The 21,943-nt window shown below is 46.7% G+C and overlaps 1 protein-coding gene across 3 annotated transcripts in view; it reads left to right on the top strand.

Moving 5' to 3' along the window:
* The window catches only part of CNTFR (ciliary neurotrophic factor receptor), a 700,478-nt gene that overhangs the window by 202,830 nt on the left and 475,705 nt on the right, over positions 1-21,943 (top strand). The window contains exon 1 of one of the 3 annotated variants that reach the window (XM_075581880.1): positions 9,515-9,889. The exons of the other annotated variants lie outside the window; for them this stretch is intronic. The gene's annotated coding sequence lies outside the window, so the exon portion shown is untranslated. Of the gene's footprint in view, positions 1-9,514; positions 9,890-21,943 lie in introns of those variants that run through there. 3 annotated transcript variants of the gene reach the window in all.

Here is a 21,943-nt window from a genome sequence, read left to right as displayed (position 1 = left end):
TAATACATGGTTACAAATACAGTTACATAAGTGAAAAGGGTTATACATTATATACAAGACATTGCATGCACAGTTAGAGATACTATATATTATAGGCGTATGTAACAGTTACAGACCAGATTAAAATGTGAGACAGCTTTAGTTATGAAAGAACTTAAACTGGTGGAGGATGTGAAAGTCTCTGGTAGACTGTTCCAGTTTTGGGGTGCACGGTAAGAGAAGGAGGGGCAGCCAGATAATTTGCTGAACCTTGGGACCATGAACAGTCTTTTGGAGTCTGATCTCAGATGATAAGGGCTGCATGTGGTAGTCATATGTGATGTCATCAGTGATGTCATTTCTGAATCGTATCCAAACAGACAAAAACCTGCTCCTTCCTCTCAAGAACCATCATGCAAAATGTGGGTAAGATATCTTAAAAGGTGTCCAAATTCATAAAACAGACGAGCAACGTTCGAAACATATAGCAGATTAGACATTCTGCTCTCCTGCAACCAAGCTCAGTACCACTACGTTCTCATGGCTGTTCATTTGGTTGTTGGACACAGTAAGCCAGTTCTTCTGTTTAGACACTTCACAGCAGCTCTGGAAAACCTCCAGGCCAATTCTGGCACTAGACAAAGCAAGGTAAATACATGAGCTGACGTTCAATGCTAGTAACGCGTCCTGCTCTGTCCCAGGCGCTGGTTTCGGCTTGTCGCCCCCAGGCTCCCATCTTTCCCAGCTCATAAGCCACACAAACTATTTTTTTGGGGTGGCCATCCTGGAGTCGATGTTGTTTTAACTAATCTTAACTTAACTACTTAAACACCAGTCGGGGCTGACACTTAGCTGATGTTCAACAGCAAGAGACTTCCAGTAACTGAAAGCCAAGGATGTACCAATAAATGAACAACAGGATGCAGAGCAAGGTTGTAAGACGCTGGGATATGTGGCGTTGCGATGTGCAATGTGTGGCCTCTCCGGCAGAGACGGGGTTAAGAGTTTCTCGTGCCACTCCAACAAACTATCTGGTGGATGACACGTTCCTCTCGGGGCTCACAGCTCATCACGTGAATGAGCACTCCTTAATATAATAAATACCTGGAAAGGACTTTGTCATTGGATTTCACTTATTACACAGTTTAAGATAATAGTATCAGTGGGGATCAAAGAGTTAGATCAAAAAAGAAACCCTTATAAGTAGCAATCTCATGTCATATAAGTAGTGCTATATTTATTGGACATAAATGGTCCAGCAGTAAATACTGTATATCTGAGTTTTGACCAGATTCACAGAGGAAGTCAAAAATAATAAAATTTTATTCAATCTACATAGATATTAAAAACACATATACATTATTAAAAATCCCTGTTGTTTTGAGTGGTGGATATGTTTTAATCATAGGTCAGTCGGTCCAATACCATATATAAACATATCTAGACTTTCAGAATCGCAGCTATAAGTGAGGTCTTTTAACCAAAACCAAAAGGTGTTGCAGGTGTGTGATATGTATCAATCACAGTGCGATCATATGGAATTGAGGCAGTACCTCAGTGTGTACTATATGGCTAGATCAAGGAGCATGTTGGAGGTGTAGTGTGGGAAAGATGGTACATTCAACAGAGAAAAGGCCTATAGGTATATATCGATACTGGTGTTGCAGTATACAGGTGATGTTGGTATGCCAAAACAGATTGTATATATATCACTGCCACATCGCAGTATACGGTAGACTCTGTTTGTATAATGGGCCCTCTGGCTCTCCCAAACACTACAGGGCTATGTATTCATTTACAAAGCTCAAACTGTATCACATTGATAGGCAGGTAAAAGAGTCTCTATGATCACAAATCACGGTAATATTTATCACATCAAAGAGTCTATTAGCCAAGAAATGCAAAAATATATAAGCTCATATAGATCGCCAAATAGTGAATACTACTGCACAAATGGTCTGTATTAGCCTAAACAGTGTTATAGCTGGCGGCCATAAGTGTAGATCGATACAAGCCTGCTTCTGTTGCCGCTTTCAGAAAGTCGCCACTCAAATGACGTCACGCCTGTGACGCCTTACGTCCCGACGCACGTTTCACGTGACTACCACGCTTCTTCAGGGGGAGGAGGGATTTCACTTATTACACAGTTTAAGATAATACAGCAGCGATTAAGTGCAGAATCGGGGCGCTGATCAAATTCCGTTTCTCAAACCTGCCTCTTTCATTCCCATTCTTCTGACATGAGCTGTTTTGACCGGTAACTTTCCCGCCATGTATGTAAATCCTTTCTTCTGAAAGCGTGAACGCCGGTCTTACAAGCCCCCTATTTACCACGGAGGCTCCCTAACATCTACCTGAGAAAGTATGGTGGTACTATGGAGGAGCATTAAATACTCTAATTTGTGGTTTTCAAAGTCACTGTTGAATTACAAATAAGATTAGTACTAAAAACGCTCCCTCCTCGTTTTCCACGTACAGCCAGGAGTCGAAATGTGATGATGCTTAGATTGTAAGCTCTTTGCAGCAGGGTCTCCCTTAGCCTTATGTTGTCAATTACCTGTTGCACGTATTCCCATTGTTTGCAATGCACAATACGTAGATCCTACTGTTATGTTGTAAAGAGTTGGTGCTCTGTAAATAAAATGATACATACAGTACAGTACATGTAACCCAACTCAGCTTCCCATGAGCTGGGGCAACAGAACATATATTTGGGGGGTGATTATATTAGATTGGGTAGAAAAATGCCACAAAAATATTTTTTATTAGGTTACTGAGCAAAATACAATACAGTACCAATACCAAAAATTGGGGTATTTTGGGGGGCTGGGTTGTGGTACTGTATATTGGGGATCTGGGTTGTGGTACTGTATATTGGAGATCTGGGTTGCGGTACTGTATGTTGGAGATCTGGGTTGTGGTACTGTATATTGGGGATCTGGGCTGTGGTACTGTATGTTGGAGATCTGGGTTGTGGTACTGTTTATTGGGGATCTGGGTTGTGGTACTGTATGTTGGAGATCTGGGTTGTGATACTGTATGTTAGAGATCTGGGCTGTGGTACTGTATGTTGGAGATCTGGGCTGTGGTACTGTATGTTGGAGATCTGGGCTGTGGTACTGTATGTTGGAGATCTGGGCTGTGGTACTGTATGTTGGAGATCTGGGTTGGGGTACTGTATTTTGGGGATCTGGGTTGTGATACTGTATGTTGGAGATCTGGGTTGTGGTACTGTATGTAGCCAAGTTCATCACCTTCTATGTTCAGCGACTATGGGGAAGTTGCCGCCAGCAATACTAAGAGCTGGGATTGGCTGGGAATGAGCACTGCTGCTCACCGTGGTCGTACATGTGTACTATGGGTTACAGAATACAGCCTGCTGCTGCCTTTTCTATTTACTCGCAGTTCCACTATTTGCTTAACACACCTGTCAGTTCACTTTGTTTTTTTCTGTACAAAGACTCTCTCTTCCTGTTTTAGAGCTGTCCTGAATGGGAGCCCTCTCGCTCTCAATACTGGAGTCCGGTCAGGGTGCTCGTCAGGAAACAAGTATCCAAGCAGAAGTTCTATACCAGGGGCGGCCAACTGCAGTCCTCAAGGGCCACCAACAGGCCAGGTATTAACAATATCCCTGCTTCAGCACAGGGGGCTCATTGAGCCCCCTGTGCTGAAGAGCTACGTGTGATGTCTTCGACTGAGCCACTGATTATGCCACCTGCGCTGAAGCAGGGCTCTCCCTAAAACCTGGCCTGTTGGTGGCTCTTGAGGACTGCAGTTGGCCGCCCCTGTTCTATACTATAAGAAAAAATATCCAAGCGCTTGACTGGTCTTACTGAAGAAAAATATATATTTACTTGAACAGGACCGACGTTTCAGTCCAGCCTCGTACCTTTGCCACGATGAGACTGAGGTCCGGGGTGGTACTGAAACAAATCCATCCCTGTTCAGATAAATATATATTTTTCTTCACCAACACCATTGGCGAGTTAGGATATTTTTTTTTCTTGCTGTTTTTAGAGCTTACATATGTCAGCAATCTTCCTATAATACTTTTCAAAGCTCTTTACAAATATTAAATACATGTTGATATTTTTATTCTTTTAAATCAGTAATAGCACAGCTGCACTTTACTGACACTCTGACTAATAATAATAATTATATAATAATATATAATTATTATTAATTATAGCACTCCTGCACTTTACAGCCACTCTCACTACTTACTGCTGCATGTCTGAATATTTTTTAAAGTTCCTAAAAAGTAAGCCTCAGTTTATCCAAGATTGCTACTGTGGGATTTGGGGTTCTCCTTTCTCTAATAATCAAATATTACAAAAATGAGGTGCTGACGACTGATGAGGTGCAACACGACTCTTGAAGTGCCTGGATGCAGATAAAATCCCAAAATCATTTCTCCTTGTGACCGTGGTGAAGTCTCTTCATCTCACAAATTAGAGTGTGAGCTCTTTGGGGCAGAAAGGTTCATGTACAGTGCTACAAAGGGAAGGAGAAGGAGCAGCTCAGCGAGTAAAGACACTGACTTTGTGAGCAAGGACTGTCTTGAGATCCCGGTGTAGGCTCCTAGTGACCTTGGGGAAGTCACGTTATCGCCCTGTGCCTCAGGCACCAAAAACAGAGTGTAAGCTCTGCGGGGCAGGGGCTGTGTCTGTAACATTCCTATGTGCTGCGTACCGCACCCTGTACTGTAATTGTGACGCGCTCTGAGTCCCATTGGGAGAAAAGCGCTATATGATATAAAGCTATTATTATTATTACAAAAGAAAAAAACTATGTTTTCATTAATACATTGATGTGATCGTGCACTTAAAAAGGTATTGTACATAATTGTAGTTGTTCTAAAACTGATGTAAAGTATTGTGATGCCCCACTTAAGTGCCTGCATTTACTTAGAAAATAAATGATGATAATGATGATCTACAAATACATTTAGTTTTTTTAATTTAATGTGAGGACAATCCTGGAGGACGGAAGCACTCATCTGTACGCAGCCCTGAACACCATGCAGCAGATCCATCACCAGAATGGATGGTCCATTCAGACAGAGCGATGGGACATCTCGGTATCTCAGGACACAGCGTGATGTATGTCTTAGGAAGGAGGCATTGGGACTCAGAGCACTGCAGTGCTGACCTTTTCCATAATCAGTGAGGGCTTGAGATGTCTGTTAGGCAATGAATGAAAAGGTTAGGACCTTTACTTAATTCCAACACACACATTTGGGGCTTCACTGCCCTTACTCTCCATGAATATTTAGCGTTAGAGGATTTAAAAGAACAGTGCAAGAAACAAAATGTCAATTATATCACTTTAAATGCCCGGTGTTATTTACAAGAAGGCTTTTTTATTATCATTATATGTCAAGAAGAGTAGAGATGTGAGAATTCCTCACGGACATCCGACTGCGCCGGCTCAGCTTCCAACCGCGCACATTCACCTCTTTAAAGAAATATAAATGTAACGGTGTTTCCAGCCCACCCAATCTCACATTGGCCCCTGTGGTCTACTGGCCCCATTACATGTAGGTATGTCGTGTGGTGCACCTGCTGGCTTAAAGGACTCCTGAGCCTCCCACTGAGTTGGTATGGGGATATCAGCACGACAGGCATCTGAGGTAGTGTGGTCAGAGTCTTACTCACATCCGATGCAGCGCCTCCACCTCATCAGGATCTCTGTGGCTGCAGGGGGATGTGTCTGATGAGCACCTCCTCGGTGGTGCCTCCTTCTGTGTAATGACTCCACACATACACAGCAAGGGTTTGGTGAAACTGGGCATCTTTATTGACATCATCATGCAGACTGCCCCTCACAGCGGCCGTCCTAACCGCTCATTTCCATGTAGTACATCCTTTCAAAGTTCCTTCCCTCCCAATGGAGTTGGATCACCTCTCCCCTCAGGGAGATCACCACCTGTGTCAGGTCCCTGATCACAGTGTAGATAACTATTAATTTTATCTGACAGCCTTAACTGCTGCAGACCTCCAGAACTGGATCATATCTGATCCTTTGATTAACACTCTCCAACCACTACAGACTAACTTTAGGCAGTTCTGTGTCTTATATAGACTCAGAAAACAGCCACACCTCTTGTGTCACTAACGGTGGACACAGAGCATGTTACCACTCCCCTTGTGTACATATGACACCTCACCAGGGTGTGAGGGCAAACCTCCATGATTGATGCTGGCAATCCTGCATCCTTACCAGGTTTACTGCCAGCATGAGAAAGAACTGTATACCATTTTTCTACATGGCTACATAAAATAGACGTGAACATGCGTAAAGTATTCGCACATGGTGACCCCCGCAAAGGCAACTCCCCCCCCAAAGATGACCCCTGCAAAGACAACCCCCTGCAAAGGTGACCCCCCTGCAAAGGTGACCCCCCTGCATAGGCGACCCCCTCAGAGGCGACCCCCCGCAAAGACACAAATCTCTCCATCAGGGGCCTCATGCATGGAAATCAGGCGCGAATGCGCACAAAACAAATCTAATGTTTCAAAATATTCACCCACCAGAGAGAGTGCCATTCCTTAGGAAGGAGGGTGAAGGCGGGTACATATATTCACCCCAGAGAGTGACATTCCTTAGGAAGGAGGGTGAAGGCGGGTACATATATTCACCCCAGAGAGTGACATTCCTTAGGAAGGAGGGTGAAGGCGGGTACATATATTCACCCCAGAGAGTGACATTCCTTAGGAAGGAGGGTGAAGGCGGGTACATATATTCACCCCAGAGAGTGACATTCCTTAGGAAGGAGGGTGAAGGCGGGTACATATATTCACCCCAGAGAGTGACATTCCTTAGGAAGGAGGGTGAAGGCGGGTACATATATTCACCCCAGAGAGTGACATTCCTTAGGAAGGAGGGTGAAGGCAGGGTACATATATTCACCCCAAGTTTTCCACTGTAATTTTGAGGTTGAATTTTGTAAAAAGAAAAAAGGAAAGGAGTAGAATGTGTGCATTGAATTTTGACACGTTTGTCCATCTCTATTCAAGAGATAAATAATCCCTTCACAATTAGCAATGCTAATAGGCATCAATTTGTCAAGAGGTTTTCTAGATTGTAAGCTCCTCGGGTCAGAGCGCTCCTCCCTCCCAGCTAGTACTCCGCTGGGGAATATGTTGGTACACATAATACAGTAATAATTCTAGTAATCAGAGGTTAAGAAAGCAGCCTGCATTGTGATAGTCCCATGAACCAGGGTACTGCTTAAAAGCAATGGTGCAGTTTCAGATCTAAGTAAGTAAAAATAAAATCTATCTGAACGCCCCTCTGTATAGGGTAATAATTTGCCTGTCTCGTACGAGCAGAAAGGGGGGAACTTCTGCTAAAAATAAACCCACTTTACATGAAATGCGTGTTTTTTTTTGGTTTGTAGTATCCATGTTTTAAAATATCTTGTCCCTATTTGGGGAGCGTTATAGGGAGTGGTTATATATATAACTGTACGATGATCTATGGAGAGATTATACTGTACCCAGTGGTTATACTGTACCGAGTGTTTATACTGTACCGAGTGGTTATACTGTACAGAGTGTTTATACTGTACCGAGTGGTTATATGGCGTGGTTATACTGTACAGAGTGATTATACTGTACTGAGTGGTTATACTGTACCGAGTGGTTATACTGTACTGAGTGGTTATACTGTACAGAGTGATTATACTGTACCGAGTGTTTATACTGTACCGAGTGGTTATACTGTACCGAGTGTTTATACTGTACCGAGTGTTTATACTGTACCGAGTGTTTAAACTGTACAGAGTGGTTATATGGCGTGGTTATACTGTACAGAGTGATTATACTGTACCGAGTGGTTATATGGCGTGGTTATACTGTACCGAGTGGTTATACTGTACCGAGTGTTTAAACTGTACAGAGTGGTTATACTGTACAGAGTGATTATACTGTACAGAGTGGTTATATGGCGTGGTTATACTGTACCGAGTGTTTATACTGTACCGAGTGTTTAAACTGTACAGAGTGGTTATACTGTACAGAGTGATTATACTGTACCGAGTGGTTATATGGCGTGGTTATACTGTACCGAGTGTTTATACTGTACCGAGTGTTTATACTGTACCGAGTGTTTAAACTGTACAGAGTGGTTATACTGTACAGAGTGATTATACTGTACCGAGTGGTTAGATGGCGTGGTTATACTGTACCGAGTGGTTATACTGTACTGAGTGGTTATACTGTACTGAGTTTTTATACTGTACCGAGTGTTTATACTGTACCGGATGGTTATATGGAGTGGTTATACTGTACAGAGTGATTATACTGTACCGAGTGGTTATACTGTACCGAGTGGTTATACTGTACTGAGTGGTTATACTGTACCGAGTGGTTATACTGTACAGAGTGGTTATACTGTACCGAATGGTTATATGGAGTGGTTATACTGTACAGAGTGGTTATATGGAGTGCTTATACTGTACAGAGTGGTTATATGGAGTGGTTATACTGTACAGAGTGGTTATATGGAGTGGTTATACTGTACAGAGTGGTTATATGGAGTGGTTATATGGAGTGGTTATACTGTACAGAGTGGTTATATGGAGTGGTTATATGGAGTGGTTATACTGTACAGAGTGGTTGTATGGAGTGGTTATATGGAGTGGTTATACTGTACAGAGTGGTTATATGGAGTGGTTATACTGTACAGAGTGGTTATATGGAGAGGTTATACTGTACAGAGTGGTTATATGGAGTGATTATACTGTACAGAGTGGTTATATGGAGTGGTTATATGGAGTGGTTATACTGTACAGAGTGGTTATATGGAGTGGTTATATGGAGTGGTTATACTGTACAGAGTGGTTATATGGAGAGGTTATACTGTACAGAGTGGTTATATGGAGTGTTATATGGAGCAGTAAGAAGATCTATACAGGTTCTATGGGCGACAGGAGGATCTATGGAGGAGTTAGTGGGTGGTTATATGGAGCATTAAGTTATAGGGAGCTGGTATATGGAGCAACATTAGGAAGGAGTTACAGTATATGTACAGGAAGTGTTATAGTGGGAGTTACAGGGAGCGAGTATATGGAACAGGAGGAATTATACTGAGAGGTTATATAGAGGAATAGGATAAGTTAGGGAGGAAGTATGGAGTGTATCTATTATAAAAGGATATACCAAATATAACTTTTGTGATTGATTTTTGACACATGGATATTCTGAAAACCTGTCCTGTTGGTGGCCCTTGAGGACTGCAGTTGCCCGCCCACTGCCCTAGAGATGGAATAATTGGGAACATCCACTTTGAAAGCCAGTCAATTTATTTCCATGGGTGCTTAGGGAGTGAGATCACCTGCTCCACATCCAGCCATCGCTATCCATGCAGAATAAAAACATTTATACTCCATGTAAACCTCAGCCGCTGTGTGATCTCTGGCTGGTGTTACTGCGTGTGTCCTGTGTGCCCCTCCCGACACTCGCTGAAAGCCGAGCAGCATAGCTCAGCGCTGCCACTTTCTTGTAACCGCAATAAAAGGCCCGGTCCTTCTGTACTGCATTGTGAGCACAGTGCTAACAACATCAAATGGCACACAGCGTGTCTCCTGACTGCAACAAGAGGCTTCAAAGGCAGGTCAATAAAGGGGATATTCATGGCTGAGAGCCACGTGCTCTTGGTCAGACGGTATCATATGGAGGACAAGGGCTGTGGTGTGATACAGCGGAGGGAGGGAGGTGTGAGGACACACGCACACTACTATATACCAGTCTCACTGGTTCTCTCGCTCTCTCTGGGACACAGAATGACATGAACAGGGTTACATACAAATAAGGACCAACAAGAGCAGGTACAGCCGGTAATGAGGCCCTGATCCCCAGAGCTTACAATCTAGAGAGAAGAATATGGGGCGATGTTGAAACAAAAGGTAAAGTGGCTTCTTATTCTGGGATGGAGTGTGTCTCGGGAGATGTATATATGTATATCTGTATGTATAGTGTCCACAGTGTACTCAGCACATTACCATAGAGACCATGCAACACAGGGAATTCTAATAGGATAAGTGCAACAACCAAAATCAGACAATAGCAAAGGAAATCCCTGCCCCGGAGAGCTTACAATCTGATATGTTTACATAATTTATCTACATAACATAGCAGCAACAGTGTAAGCAGTGCTTTGCAAAGTGACAGCACAGGGAAGCCAAGTAAGAGCAGCTCGCTTACAATCAAAGTGCTATGTATGTAGTTCATTGGGAGTCTCCTTACCTGTGGTACCAGTGTACAGCAGGGTAATGTGAGCATGGTGCTGCAGTATATGGGGGCACCTTGGAAATACATCCATTATACAGGTCATTGTAGCTCCTGTGTTGAGGCCGGGATTGGGAGTGCGTCCCTTTTGCTGATAGTGACCGGAAATGCGTAACTGGTAGATTTGTATTCCTACGCAGGAATATACTTTGTATTTAAAGGGCCATTGATAAACCCAAGTGGGTGACACGTCCCAACCCGATAAATCTCCTACAGTCTCTGTACGTTCTCCCCACTTACCACCCAGATTGTCAGCTCTTCGGGGCAGGGACCCCTTTTCCTAATGTTACTTTTATGTCTGACGCGCTTATTCCCATTATATGTTATATTATTATGCCACGTGTATTACTGCTGCGCACGCTGTGTACCTGGATGGCGCTATATAAATAAAGATATACACACATACATTTCTAAACTTTTGTCATGTTTCGGGCGGTACAGTACAGGGCATTCCTCTCTTACGGACTCTCACAAATATTAAAAGCACCTAAAAACCGGGGGTTCGTAATATTTATTTATTATCATTTTTATTAGGTCTAATGGAACAGATCGATTTTTTTTTTTTAAATATGATAGGTATATGTGTTTTTACATATTCTACTTTTCCATGGTAAACAGGAGTTTGGGAGGGCTTTTACGACCTTTAGCTAATGTCTTGTGGTGTTTGTCAGTCCTGCAAACTGGAGGTGAATGCGTATCTTTTCCCCATTGTTTGTGTAGTTATTGCGAAGCTTTCTTTAGTTACAATGATAATAAATAAGTCGCCGACATGCTGAATTCAGCAGACCCAGAAATAAAGGGAAACCTACACATTTATAACAGAATCCAAATAAGTAGCTTGTTACCTCACGGGGGAATTAACCTTCCTAGGGATACTGAATACAGGTATACCCCGCTTTAAGTACACTCACTTTAAGTACACTCGCGAGTAAGTACAAATAGGCAAACGGCAGCTCGCGCATGCGCCTGTCATCACGTCCTGAACAGCAATACCGGCCCCCTACCTGTACCGAAGCTGTGCGCAAGCGGGGAGACTATAGAGCCTGTTACACATGCATTATTTACATCAGTTATGCACATATATAACGATTGCAGTACAGTACATGCATCGATAAGTGGGAAAAGGGAGTGCTTCACTTTAAGTACATTTTCGCTTTACATACATGCTCCGGTCCCATTGCGTATGTTAATGCGGGGTATGCCTGTGTTATATACATGCTCCGATCCCATTGCGTACGTTAATGCGGTGTATGCCTGTGTTACATACATGCTCCGGTCCCATTGCGTACGTTAATGCGGGGTATGCCTGTGTTACATACATGCTCCGGTCCCATTGCGTACGTTAATGCGGGGTATGCCTGTGTTACATACACGCTCCCGTCCCATTGCGTACGTTAATGCGGGGTATGCCTGTGTTACATACATGCTCCGGTCCCATTGCGTACGTTAATGCGGGGTATGCCTGTACACACAGAAGGCCTTTTTCACAGGACACGAATGAATGAGAAGATTGCATTGATGATGTGGAACCCCTCCTGTGCCCCATGTATAGAACACGTACGTATCTACATATGTGTTTATGAAACCCCTGACTTCTGCTCTGCTGCCGTAACATGAAAAGACACTCACAGGATTACCTATTGATTGCGATATTGATTTGATAAAAGGCTTGCTGTGTAACTATGTGTGTCTCAGTGTCACTATTGCCCTGGCCTGCCGTGTGCACCCTGTGCACCCTGCGCATGCGCGGCGATCACTCCTGTATTTGCAGATACAGATACAGATACAGATATTTGCAGATACAGCCAACAAGAATAATGATATGGCAGTGCCCCCTCCCCCTTAATAATAAGGACCCCGCTTTTATTCATAGTTATGCAGAGTAACAGATCAAGGCAATAGTTCTATGTGCATATATCATGCTCTCCGTAACATAATACTTCCTGCCATGTCCCCTGAGTCCCTTACTGCCTCAAAGCGTGACCCGTGTCCCGTGAATATGTGTGCTTCCCTTCTCAGAGGTATTTGCCAGTTCCTGTCCTGTCTCCTGTACCCTCGTTTCCTCCTCTCTGCACAAGTGCATATATTAAAGAGGCAGCTCGAGCGGCACTTTAAAAAAAATATATCCTTTTTTTGTTTTAATACATGCAGCCTTTGTTTACCTTTATTGAAAACTAATGACCTAAGTTGCCGATCGAATCATTTTCCGTGTTCGATCAGCAAAGATCCTGCCTTTCAGTTTCAACCAATCCTTCTGCCAGTGTAACTCAGCAGCTACAATGTATCCTAACACAGTATTACTAAGGTAACATTATGTATTGTTACAGTTTACAGGAACATTGGCAACAAATGATCGCAAACAGGGAAGTGTTACAAAGATCTTGCACTGCTGGGGAGGTGGGCTAAAACCTGCTATAGAAATCAAAGGATTTCAGTAATTAAAACTCATAACAAAATGTCATTAAGAGTTGAATAACAAAAAATGTAGTGAGTATTATCTAAAACTACAGAACTGATTTTATATATATATATATATATATATATATATATATATATATATATATATATATATATATATATATATAAAACACATGTAGGATATTGCTTGGCTTGCTCCTCTAATGTCCGTTACTCTGCCTTCACCAGTCTGTAGATGTAAACCCTGTCCTGTTTTTTGGATCATCTCCCCACTGCCTTGACACGGTATGTCTGTTTTGGAGATGCGCCCTACAGAACAGGACACGGTAATCCAGGTCACAGAGGAGGAACGCCCTAGCGATGGGCAAATGTTGACAATTGTACTTCGCTCATTTAAAAAAAAAAAAAACACGACTCATATGTTCCCGTTTTTTTGTGACAGTGTCACAAACCTTGAATGGCCTGTGTGACCTTACATATCGTGATAACTGAACTTACATATTGTGATAACTGACCTTACATACTGTGATAACTGAACCTGGGGAATTTTCCGGGATGAAACCTGTCGGGTTTTCTTATCTTTTTCTTATTTTGCGGACGGGGAAAAAAGGGCTAATTTTCCCTGATTGGCGCATCCCTGGAAGGCATCAGGTTGCACCATCGAACGCTACCCGTGTAGCAGGCTCTGGGCCTTGTCTGTATGCCCCATATCTATGGTACACGTTGCTGCCTCTCTGAGAGCCAAGCAGCGCTCACTGCCGGGCTCCTATTGGTTGAACCTTCAGCTAATTACCGCAGCTTGACGATAAACTCCAACCTTAGGTCCAACATGAACTAAAGGACAGTAATACATTTAAAAGGTTAAATGTAGATAACATTCTATTTATTTTTTAGCCATAGAAGGCTTCATTTGAAATATATATATATATATTGTTACTTTTAGTGTTTCTCTGGTACCAAAATGCTTTGTAATATTTGTTGTTAAACTTTGTATCTAAAATCTTTCATAATAAAACTGTTTGTGGATCTGTGGGTGCACAGAGGAAGTGTCACAAACTACTTTTGCCATCATCCTTAGATACAGGTGTAGCAGACATGCTAAACTCCAGAGTGCTTTCAGTGAGATATGGGGGGGGGGGGGGATGGGTTACCCTCAAAAATGCCATTTTTATGTGAAAGTGCTGGTTGTTATCAGTGAGACTGCACTGAAGTCTGACACGCTGATGCTTACAGTCATTGAGAATGCTCCAAATTAGTGAGCCAGACAGAAAATCAAGGGGACCCCGGGAGTGGGTGATGGACCCCGGTGTGAGGGATGGAACCTGAGTGAGGGAGACAGACCCCAAGTGAGGGATACGGACCCCGAGTGAGGGATACGGACCCTGAGTGAGGGAGACGGACCTCGAGTGAGGGAGACGGACCCCGAGTGAGGGAGATGGACTCCGAGTGAGGGAGACGGACCCTGAGTGAGGGAGACGGACCCCGAGTGAGGGAGACGGACCCTGAGTGAGGGGGGAAGGACAGCAAGTGAGAGGGATGGACCCCGAGTGAGGGAGACAGACCCCGAGTGGGGGAGACGGACCCCGAGTGAGGGAGATGGACTCCGAGTGAGGGAGACGGACCCTGAGTGAGGGAGACGGACCCCGAGTGAGGGAGACGGACCCTGAGTGAGGGGGGAAGGACAGCAAGTGAGAGGGATGGACCCCGAGTGAGGGAGACAGACCCCGAGTGGGGGAGACGGACCTCGAGTGAGGGAGACGGACCTCGAGTGAGGGAGACGGACCTCGAGTGAGGGAGACGGACCTCGAGTGAGGGAGACGGACCTCGAGTGAGGGAGACAGACCCCGAGTGAGGGAGACAGACCCCGAGTGAGGGGGGAAGGACAGCAAGTGAGAGGGATGGACCCCGAGTGAGGGAGATGGACCCCAAGTGAGGGATACGGACCCCGAGTGAGGGAGACGGATCCCCAAGTGAGGGATACGGACCCCGAGTGAGGGATACGGACCCCGAGTGAGGGAGACGGACCTCGAGTGAGGGAGACGGACCCCGAGTGAGGGAGATAGACCCCGAGTGAGGGAGACGGACCCCGAGTGAGGGAGACGGACCCCGAGTGAGGGAGACGGACCCCGAGTGAGGGAGACGGACCCCGAGTGAGGGGGGAAGGACAGCAAGTGAGAGGGATGGACCCCGAGTGAGGGAGACGGACCCAGAGTGAGGGAGATGGACCCAAATGAGGGAGACGGACCCCAAATGAGGGAGAGTTTTCAGGTCGGGTGTAGAACCATATATATCTCTGCTAAGCAGGGATTTCATGTGACCAGACAAAAAAAAAAGAAGAGAAATATTAATTTTACACACGAATCCAATACATAAATGTTTTATTTGAAGGGTCGTTGAATCCTTCTAAGATGAGCAACGATATGGATTATTTCTCTGAAGAAATCTTTCTTTCGCTGGGTGCGTGGGGCTGCAATGTGTTGGAGAGGAGCTATGCCTCCCTAGAGCTAACCCTCCTCCAATCAGCAAAACCAGATCAAAATAGACCTCATCAGCAGCAGCAGCAGCAGCAGCAGCAGAGAGCATTACAGAGGAGTCTGATAGCAGGGAATTAGGCCTCCTCCTAACCTCCCCTAAGTGACGGAGCCTCAAACCCCATCACTCAGAGCAGCTCTTAGGTTACATGCTGATGTCTACACATGCAAGGGGTTTTCAGAACTAAAAGCAAGTTAAATATTTATCACTGGCAAAGCTATTAAGGATTCGTTCTGCCTTTTCTCCCCCCCCCCCCCCCCCCCCCCCTGATGTACTTTCTCTGCTGCGCCTGCCTCCTGGGAAGAGACATAGCGGTGCAGATAAGAGGAGGTATCAGAGGTTAAGGAAGATGCATTAAAAATGAACTGTTTCTGGGGAGCGACGCAGAGCAACGTGTATCAGGGGTTAGCAAACGCTCCCGTCTCGCAGCGTAGTTACAGCCCTGAGTGTGCGGCTATCTCTGCCATTCCAAAGCATCTCACAGTCACTCCACTGAGTTACTTCTTGTAGAAAAAAGGGGGGGGACTTTATTCCCCCAAATAGTTGTGTATATTAGTGTGTGTATGTATATAACTGTGTGTATGTATATACTGTGTGTGTATGTATATACCTGTATATGTATATACGTCTGTGTGTGTGTGTATGTATATACCAGTGTATTTGTATGTATGTACGTGTGTATGTATATTCCCATGTATATATGTATGTATATATGTATGTATATATATATGTGTGTGTATTTACGTGTGTGTGTTTGTGTGTTAGTATGTATATACCTATGTATGTGTGTGTGTATGTATATACCTGTGCATGTGTATCCAAGTGTGTGTGTGTGTGTGTGTGTGTGTGTGTGTGTGTGTGTGTGTGTGTGTGTGTGTGTGTGTGTGTGTGTGTGTGTGTGTGTGTGTATGTATATACCTGAGTATGTAGATACCTCTGTATGTGTATGTATATGCAGTATACGCGTGTGCGTGTGCGTGCGTGCGTGCGTGTGTGCGTGTGTGTGTGTGTATGTATATATATATATATACGCGTGTGTGTGTACAGATGAAGCCTCCAGGTGATTTTGTGCCCTCCCCCGTGGCACGTTCGTCTGCAATGCATGAAAAGCTGGGTGAATCGCGTGCGCTCGGAGGGCACATGGCGCGGGGAGAGGGGGTTCCCGTGTGCGATCGGAGGGCACATGGCGCGGGGAGAGGGGAGAGGGGGTTCCCGTGTGCTCGGAGGGCACATGGCGCGGGGAGAAGGGAGAGGGGGTTCCCGTGTGCGCTCGGAGGGCACATGGCGCGGGGAGAGGGGAGAGGGGGTTCCCGTGTGCAATCGGAGGGCACATGGCGCGGGGAGAGGGGAGAGGGGGTTCCCGTGTGCAATCGGAGGGCACATGGCGCGGGGAGAGGGGAGAGGGGGTTCCCGTGTGCGCTCGGAGGGCACATGGCGCGGGGAGAGGGGAGAGGGGGTTCCCGTGTGCGATCGGAGGGCACATGGCGCGGGGAGAGGGGAGAGGGGGTTCCCGTGTGCGAGCTGCACGGAGGATCTGCCATAACCGAAGACTGCATCTGTATATATACGTGTGTGTGTATATGTAAAAATGCGGGGATGTTCTCCGTTTTTCACGGAGTTTCCCGCGCGTCAGCCGCACTGACACTTAACATTGAAAGCGCCCGCGGTGCCCAAAACGGCCAAAAACATCCTGCATCTGCTCGCGATTTCGAAAATCGCGGGGAAACGGCTGCAGGAGGTTAAAGGCGGCCGCCACTATACGTGAAGAAATTTATTTTTCCCCTTATGAGATATCATTGGATAATATGACACTGGGTTTTGTGTTTGCCTTCCTCTGGATCAATAAGTAAGTATAGATATAGGATAAAGTATCTGTTGTCTAAATTTAGCATAGGTTGAACTTGATGGACCTACGTCTTTTTTCAACCTCATCTACTATGTAACTATGTAACTCTGTAACTGTAACTATGTAACTATGTAACTGTAACTACTATGTAACAGACGCAGCCTGCTGCAGGAATGTAGGGTTCAGTTTGAGGATCTCCTTTTCCTGCGATACGTTGCACAGCCCCTGTGTCGGGGTCCCCTGCCTTTAATCCTTTTACAGACTCTTTTCGATGCGCACAGGCTATGAAGGAATTCCACAATCCTTCCCCGGGAGGCTGAGAGCAGGCAGTCTGTGTCAGCTATTTGTCACGCTGTGTACGTGGCTCTCCAGCCACGCATTCCACGCCAGGAGACTCCCTTTCATACTTCATCTCTCCGCGGCGTTGGTGTTGGGAGGGGGGGGGGGGATGTACCAGCTGGGCCTCGCTCCCAGGGATCTGGGAACTGGGGAAGTCAGACAGGGCAAATATTTGACAGGTTCGCATTTTAACTTTCCTGCCTTGGGGTTATTGGTGATGGGGGGAACGGGGCCGAACCCCACTGACGGCTGACGGGAGATCTGCAAACTTGCCCACACTCGACCTGACATTTTTTTTTTAACTACGTTTTTTTAAAAGTTCACAAATACATGAAGAAGTTTGATCCAACTTTTATGATTCCATTCATCGACTGAGTCACCTGCGCTGGAGCTGGGATATCCTTAAAAACTGACCCGTTCATCGCCCTTGAGGAGTGGAGTTGACCCCTCCTGACATAGTGATTACGTCTTGGGGAACCCAGAGGGGTTAAACCTCCATATTGTTAACCCAGTCGTGGATGCTACGGGCAGTACTATTAGAAGAAAGTAGGGGGTCCCCTCAGCTGAAATGAATGGGGCTCAGGTACGGAGACCCCCCCCCCCCTTGCTTCCCACCTCGGCCCTCCCTAAATCTCAAGATGGAACGCGCAGAGCAGAATAGGCGCAAAGGACCTCGATGCCGCGGCGCTGAGAGACGCGTGACGAAAATGCCTTTTTTGCTCCGATACACAATCCCACAAGAGTCTATTAACAAGTCTCAATCAATACGCTCCCTCGGAAAAAGTACGCCGTGCTGAGCGGGCGGGGGAAGGGATCTGTCCTGCGGTGCGACCGAGCGTTTCTCCGTGTCATGCGATAGCAGGCAGTCATATCTGTGACATCTCCCTAGGATGTACATTTATTATATAAATTATTGATATTGTATTACTGAGGAGGGGGGGGACTTGGGGGGGAGCAGTACGCGGCTCAATTAACCCCCTCACTGCCATTGTAAAGGGGTGTCATTGCAGGCTCCTGGCCTAGTCAGTAGGAATTCCTCCACCCTCCCACATCCCTCCCTTAGAGTATTCCTTGGAGTGGGAGTAGGTCCCTGCTGCCTGGGAGAGAACGACATGGCAGAGAGCAGGGGGTGAAGCTTTGCTGATGATGTCACTGCCCTCACTCGGGAGAGAGCCAATAAACAGTGAGGATGAGTTAGAGATATATGGGGAATAGCGGCTATAGGGTCTTGCCAAAACAGGGGGGGTGTTTAAAATGGAAATTGTTTATTTAGTTGGTTTAGATACTTGATTTTATAAAAAATGTGTAGTATTTGTAATTGGTTTTTCTTTTATATGATGCCCTCATGAGATTCACCCCCCTGCTCCCGCACCGCTCCGTCCTGCTGCCCCTGCTCCGCCCTGCTCTCTGTGCTCCTGTCCTGTTGCCCCTGTCCTTTTGCCCCTGCTCCTGTACTGTTGCCCCTGTTCCCATCCTGCTCCCGTTCCGCTACCCCTGCTCCTGTCCGGTTGCCCCTGCTCCCATCCTGTTGCCCCTGCTCCCTTCCTGCTCCTGTCCTGCTCCCGTCCTGTTGCCCCTGATCCCTTCCTGCTCCTGTCCTGCTCCCGTCCTGTTGCCCCTGATCCCTTCCTGCTCCTATTGCCCCTGCTCCCTTCCTGCTCCCGTCTTGTTGCCCCTGATCCCTTCCTGCTCCTGTTGCCCCTGCTCCCTTCCTGCTCCTGTCCTGCTCCCGTCCTGTTGCCCCTGCTCACCTTGCTCTTGTCTTGCTCTACATGCTCCCATCCTATTGCACCTGCTCCCGTCCTGTTACCCATGCTCCTGTACTGTTGCTCCTGCCCTGCTCACCATGCTCCTGTCCTGTTGCCCTTGCTTCCTTCCAGCTGCTGTCCTATTGCCCCTGCTCCTGTCCTGTTGCCCCTGCTCCTGTCCTGCCCACTGTGCTCCTGTCCTGTTTCTCCTGTCCTTTTGCCCCTACTCCCATCCTGCTCCCATCCTTTTGTCCCTGCTCCCTTCCTGCTCCTGTCCTGTTGCCCCTGCTCCCTTCCTGTGGCCCCTGCTCCTGTCACCCCTGCTCCTGTAGTGTTGCCCCTGCTCCTGTCCTGCTCACCATGCTCCTGTCCTGTTGTCCCTTCCCCTGCTCCCGTCCTGTTGCCCCTGCTCCCGTCCTGCTGCCCCTGCACTTTTGCCCCTGCTCCCGTCCTGTTGCCCCTGGTCCCGTCCTGTTGCCCCTGCACTTTTGCCCCTGCTCCCGTCCTGTTGCTCATGCTCCCGTCCTGTTGCCCCTGCTCCCGTCCTGTTGCCCCTGCTCCCGTCCTGCTGCCCCTGCTCCCGTCCTGCTGCCCCTGCTCCCGTCCTTCTGCCCCTGCACCCGTCCTGCTGCCCCTGCTCCCGCCCTGTTGCCCCTGCTCCCGCCCTGCTGCCCCTGCGTCCAGGATCTGGGAAAGGGATAAAGCGAGAGAAAATGTAGGATACACAAAAATGCAGCTTTCAGCCTAAAAACAAAAGCCCAGAAAAGAATTGAAGATGACAGTAAAAAAATAAATATTCTGTCCAACAATTCTTTAGCACGGCTCCCAAACGGGACCCGGCCCCCACGCAAAAAAAAGGGGGTAATAATTGGGAACTACTGATTTAGCTTTAAGTGGATTTAGAGTTTGACAGTTCCCTTAACCCCTTCCCTGCCAGAGATGGAATGCACAGCAGGTCAGTCCAGCAGCAAAGGGGTTAACAGAAGATTGCATTCATTAATGAGTTGGGAAGATGAACATTTCAGGAGGTTTTTGTTATTCCTGTTAATTATTATTTATTAATAGGGCCCTAACGTTTCCCACTGAGCAGTAGCATTTGTTTTTTGCCTCATCTAAGTTTGGGGGGGAGCCCACGGTCTTTAACATCAGACCACCCACCCTCTCCGTAACACGAGGGAAGGTACCCCGGGGCATCGAGAGGACGCCGGCTAAACTGCTGGGATATTTGGGATATGGATGCTGAATTAATTAAAATAGTTATGAATTCATTGAGCGCAATCACGCCGGTTCCCTGCCCGGTGCGAAGATTAATGAGGGATCTGATGCACGGAAATAATATCATTTGAGCGTGGAATTAATACAGAAAGACGTGTGAATCGCGGCAGGCGAAGCATCGATGCGGCAACCTTGGGTAAGTAGAAGCAGGAGTGGCCAACTCCAACCCTCCAGGGCCACCAAAAAGGAGGATAGCGCGCTTCAGCACAGGGGGCTCAATCAGTGGCTCAGTCAATGACTGATTGAGCCACCTGTGCTGAAGCAGGGATATCCCTCATACCTGGCCTGTTGGTGGCCCTTGAGGACTGGAGTTGGCCACTCCTGCCCTGTGGCATTGTACTGGGACCTTACATGTATCTCCTATTACATATAGTAGCCTCTAATGACTACCACCCCCTGCCTATACCTTGCTCCAGGTTACCCGCGGGATAAGGATCTGGGCCTGCTCTCACCGCCGAGCCATTATCCCAAGTGTCAGGACGTGAAGATACAAAACCAGGACTGGATTATCCCCCAGGCGACCTGAAGTCCATTGGAAGGGCAAGATCCCTCCCGTGTAGGGTTTGGGTCTATAAGTGTATATAAATAAATACAAACGTTCTGCAGGTACGATGTATAGGTTAGGGTGCGTTGGCGCGGTGGCACCTCTGCTGCGGGTTACTGCCCACGCTGCATATCACAGGCGGCTCTGGGTGCTGTGCCTATGTATGGAGCTCAGCGGCTTCCCTGACATGGAGAAGCGTCTTACAGCTGATTGGGTGACCGGGAAAGTACATTTAATAGGCATGTTATTATTATAATTTTCATTTATTTATAGCATGCTGACATATTCCGCCGGGCAGTACAACCGGGCGACGTATTAAGGCAAATCTGGAGCACAATTGACGCAGATTGCATCGTTTTCATTGGGCGTCTCTGCGGCAATGTAGCAATGTCTTTGCTCCCAGTTTTGCGCTGTGTGCATCACCTGGGGAGCGGCAATAGGAGGTGTTAGGGAGGAGTCACATGACGCGCAGGTTATAATAAGATGCATCAAACTTTGCGTATCCCTGCTTCAGCACAGGTGGTTGTCAGTGGCTCAGTTGAAAACAGCACAGGTAGCTCTTCAGCACAGGTGGCTGTATCGGTGGCTTTGACTGAGCCACTGATTGAGCCATCTGTGCTGAAGCAGGGATACCCTGAAAACCGAACCTGTTGGTGTCCCTTGAGGACTGGAGTTGCTCACCCCTCATCTCAAAGGAAGGGACAGGAGGGAAAACGGTTGGTGCGTTACTAGAAGCAGAAGGCAGGGGAGGGAATCAGAGGATATCAGGAGGGGGTTGCGGGCATTCTGTAGCTATGGGAAAGGTGAACCTAGAAAGAGAACCTAACATGCACTGGTACCTAGAAATGCTTCATGAATGGAGGGAAGTCCTGTGCTCCGGGACATCAGCCCAAACTAGGAAGGGTGAGGCTCACTAGAAGGGTATCGTCTATCTTCTACAGGGAGGCGTTCCAGACCTCCGTGGGAGAGT

This window comes from Ascaphus truei, chromosome 1 (genome assembly GCF_040206685.1).
Source record: "Ascaphus truei isolate aAscTru1 chromosome 1, aAscTru1.hap1, whole genome shotgun sequence".
Taxonomy (NCBI): domain Eukaryota; kingdom Metazoa; phylum Chordata; class Amphibia; order Anura; family Ascaphidae; genus Ascaphus; species Ascaphus truei.
The sequence above is the reverse complement of the archived record's forward strand: the minus strand, read 5'-3'. Positions and strand labels throughout refer to the sequence as shown.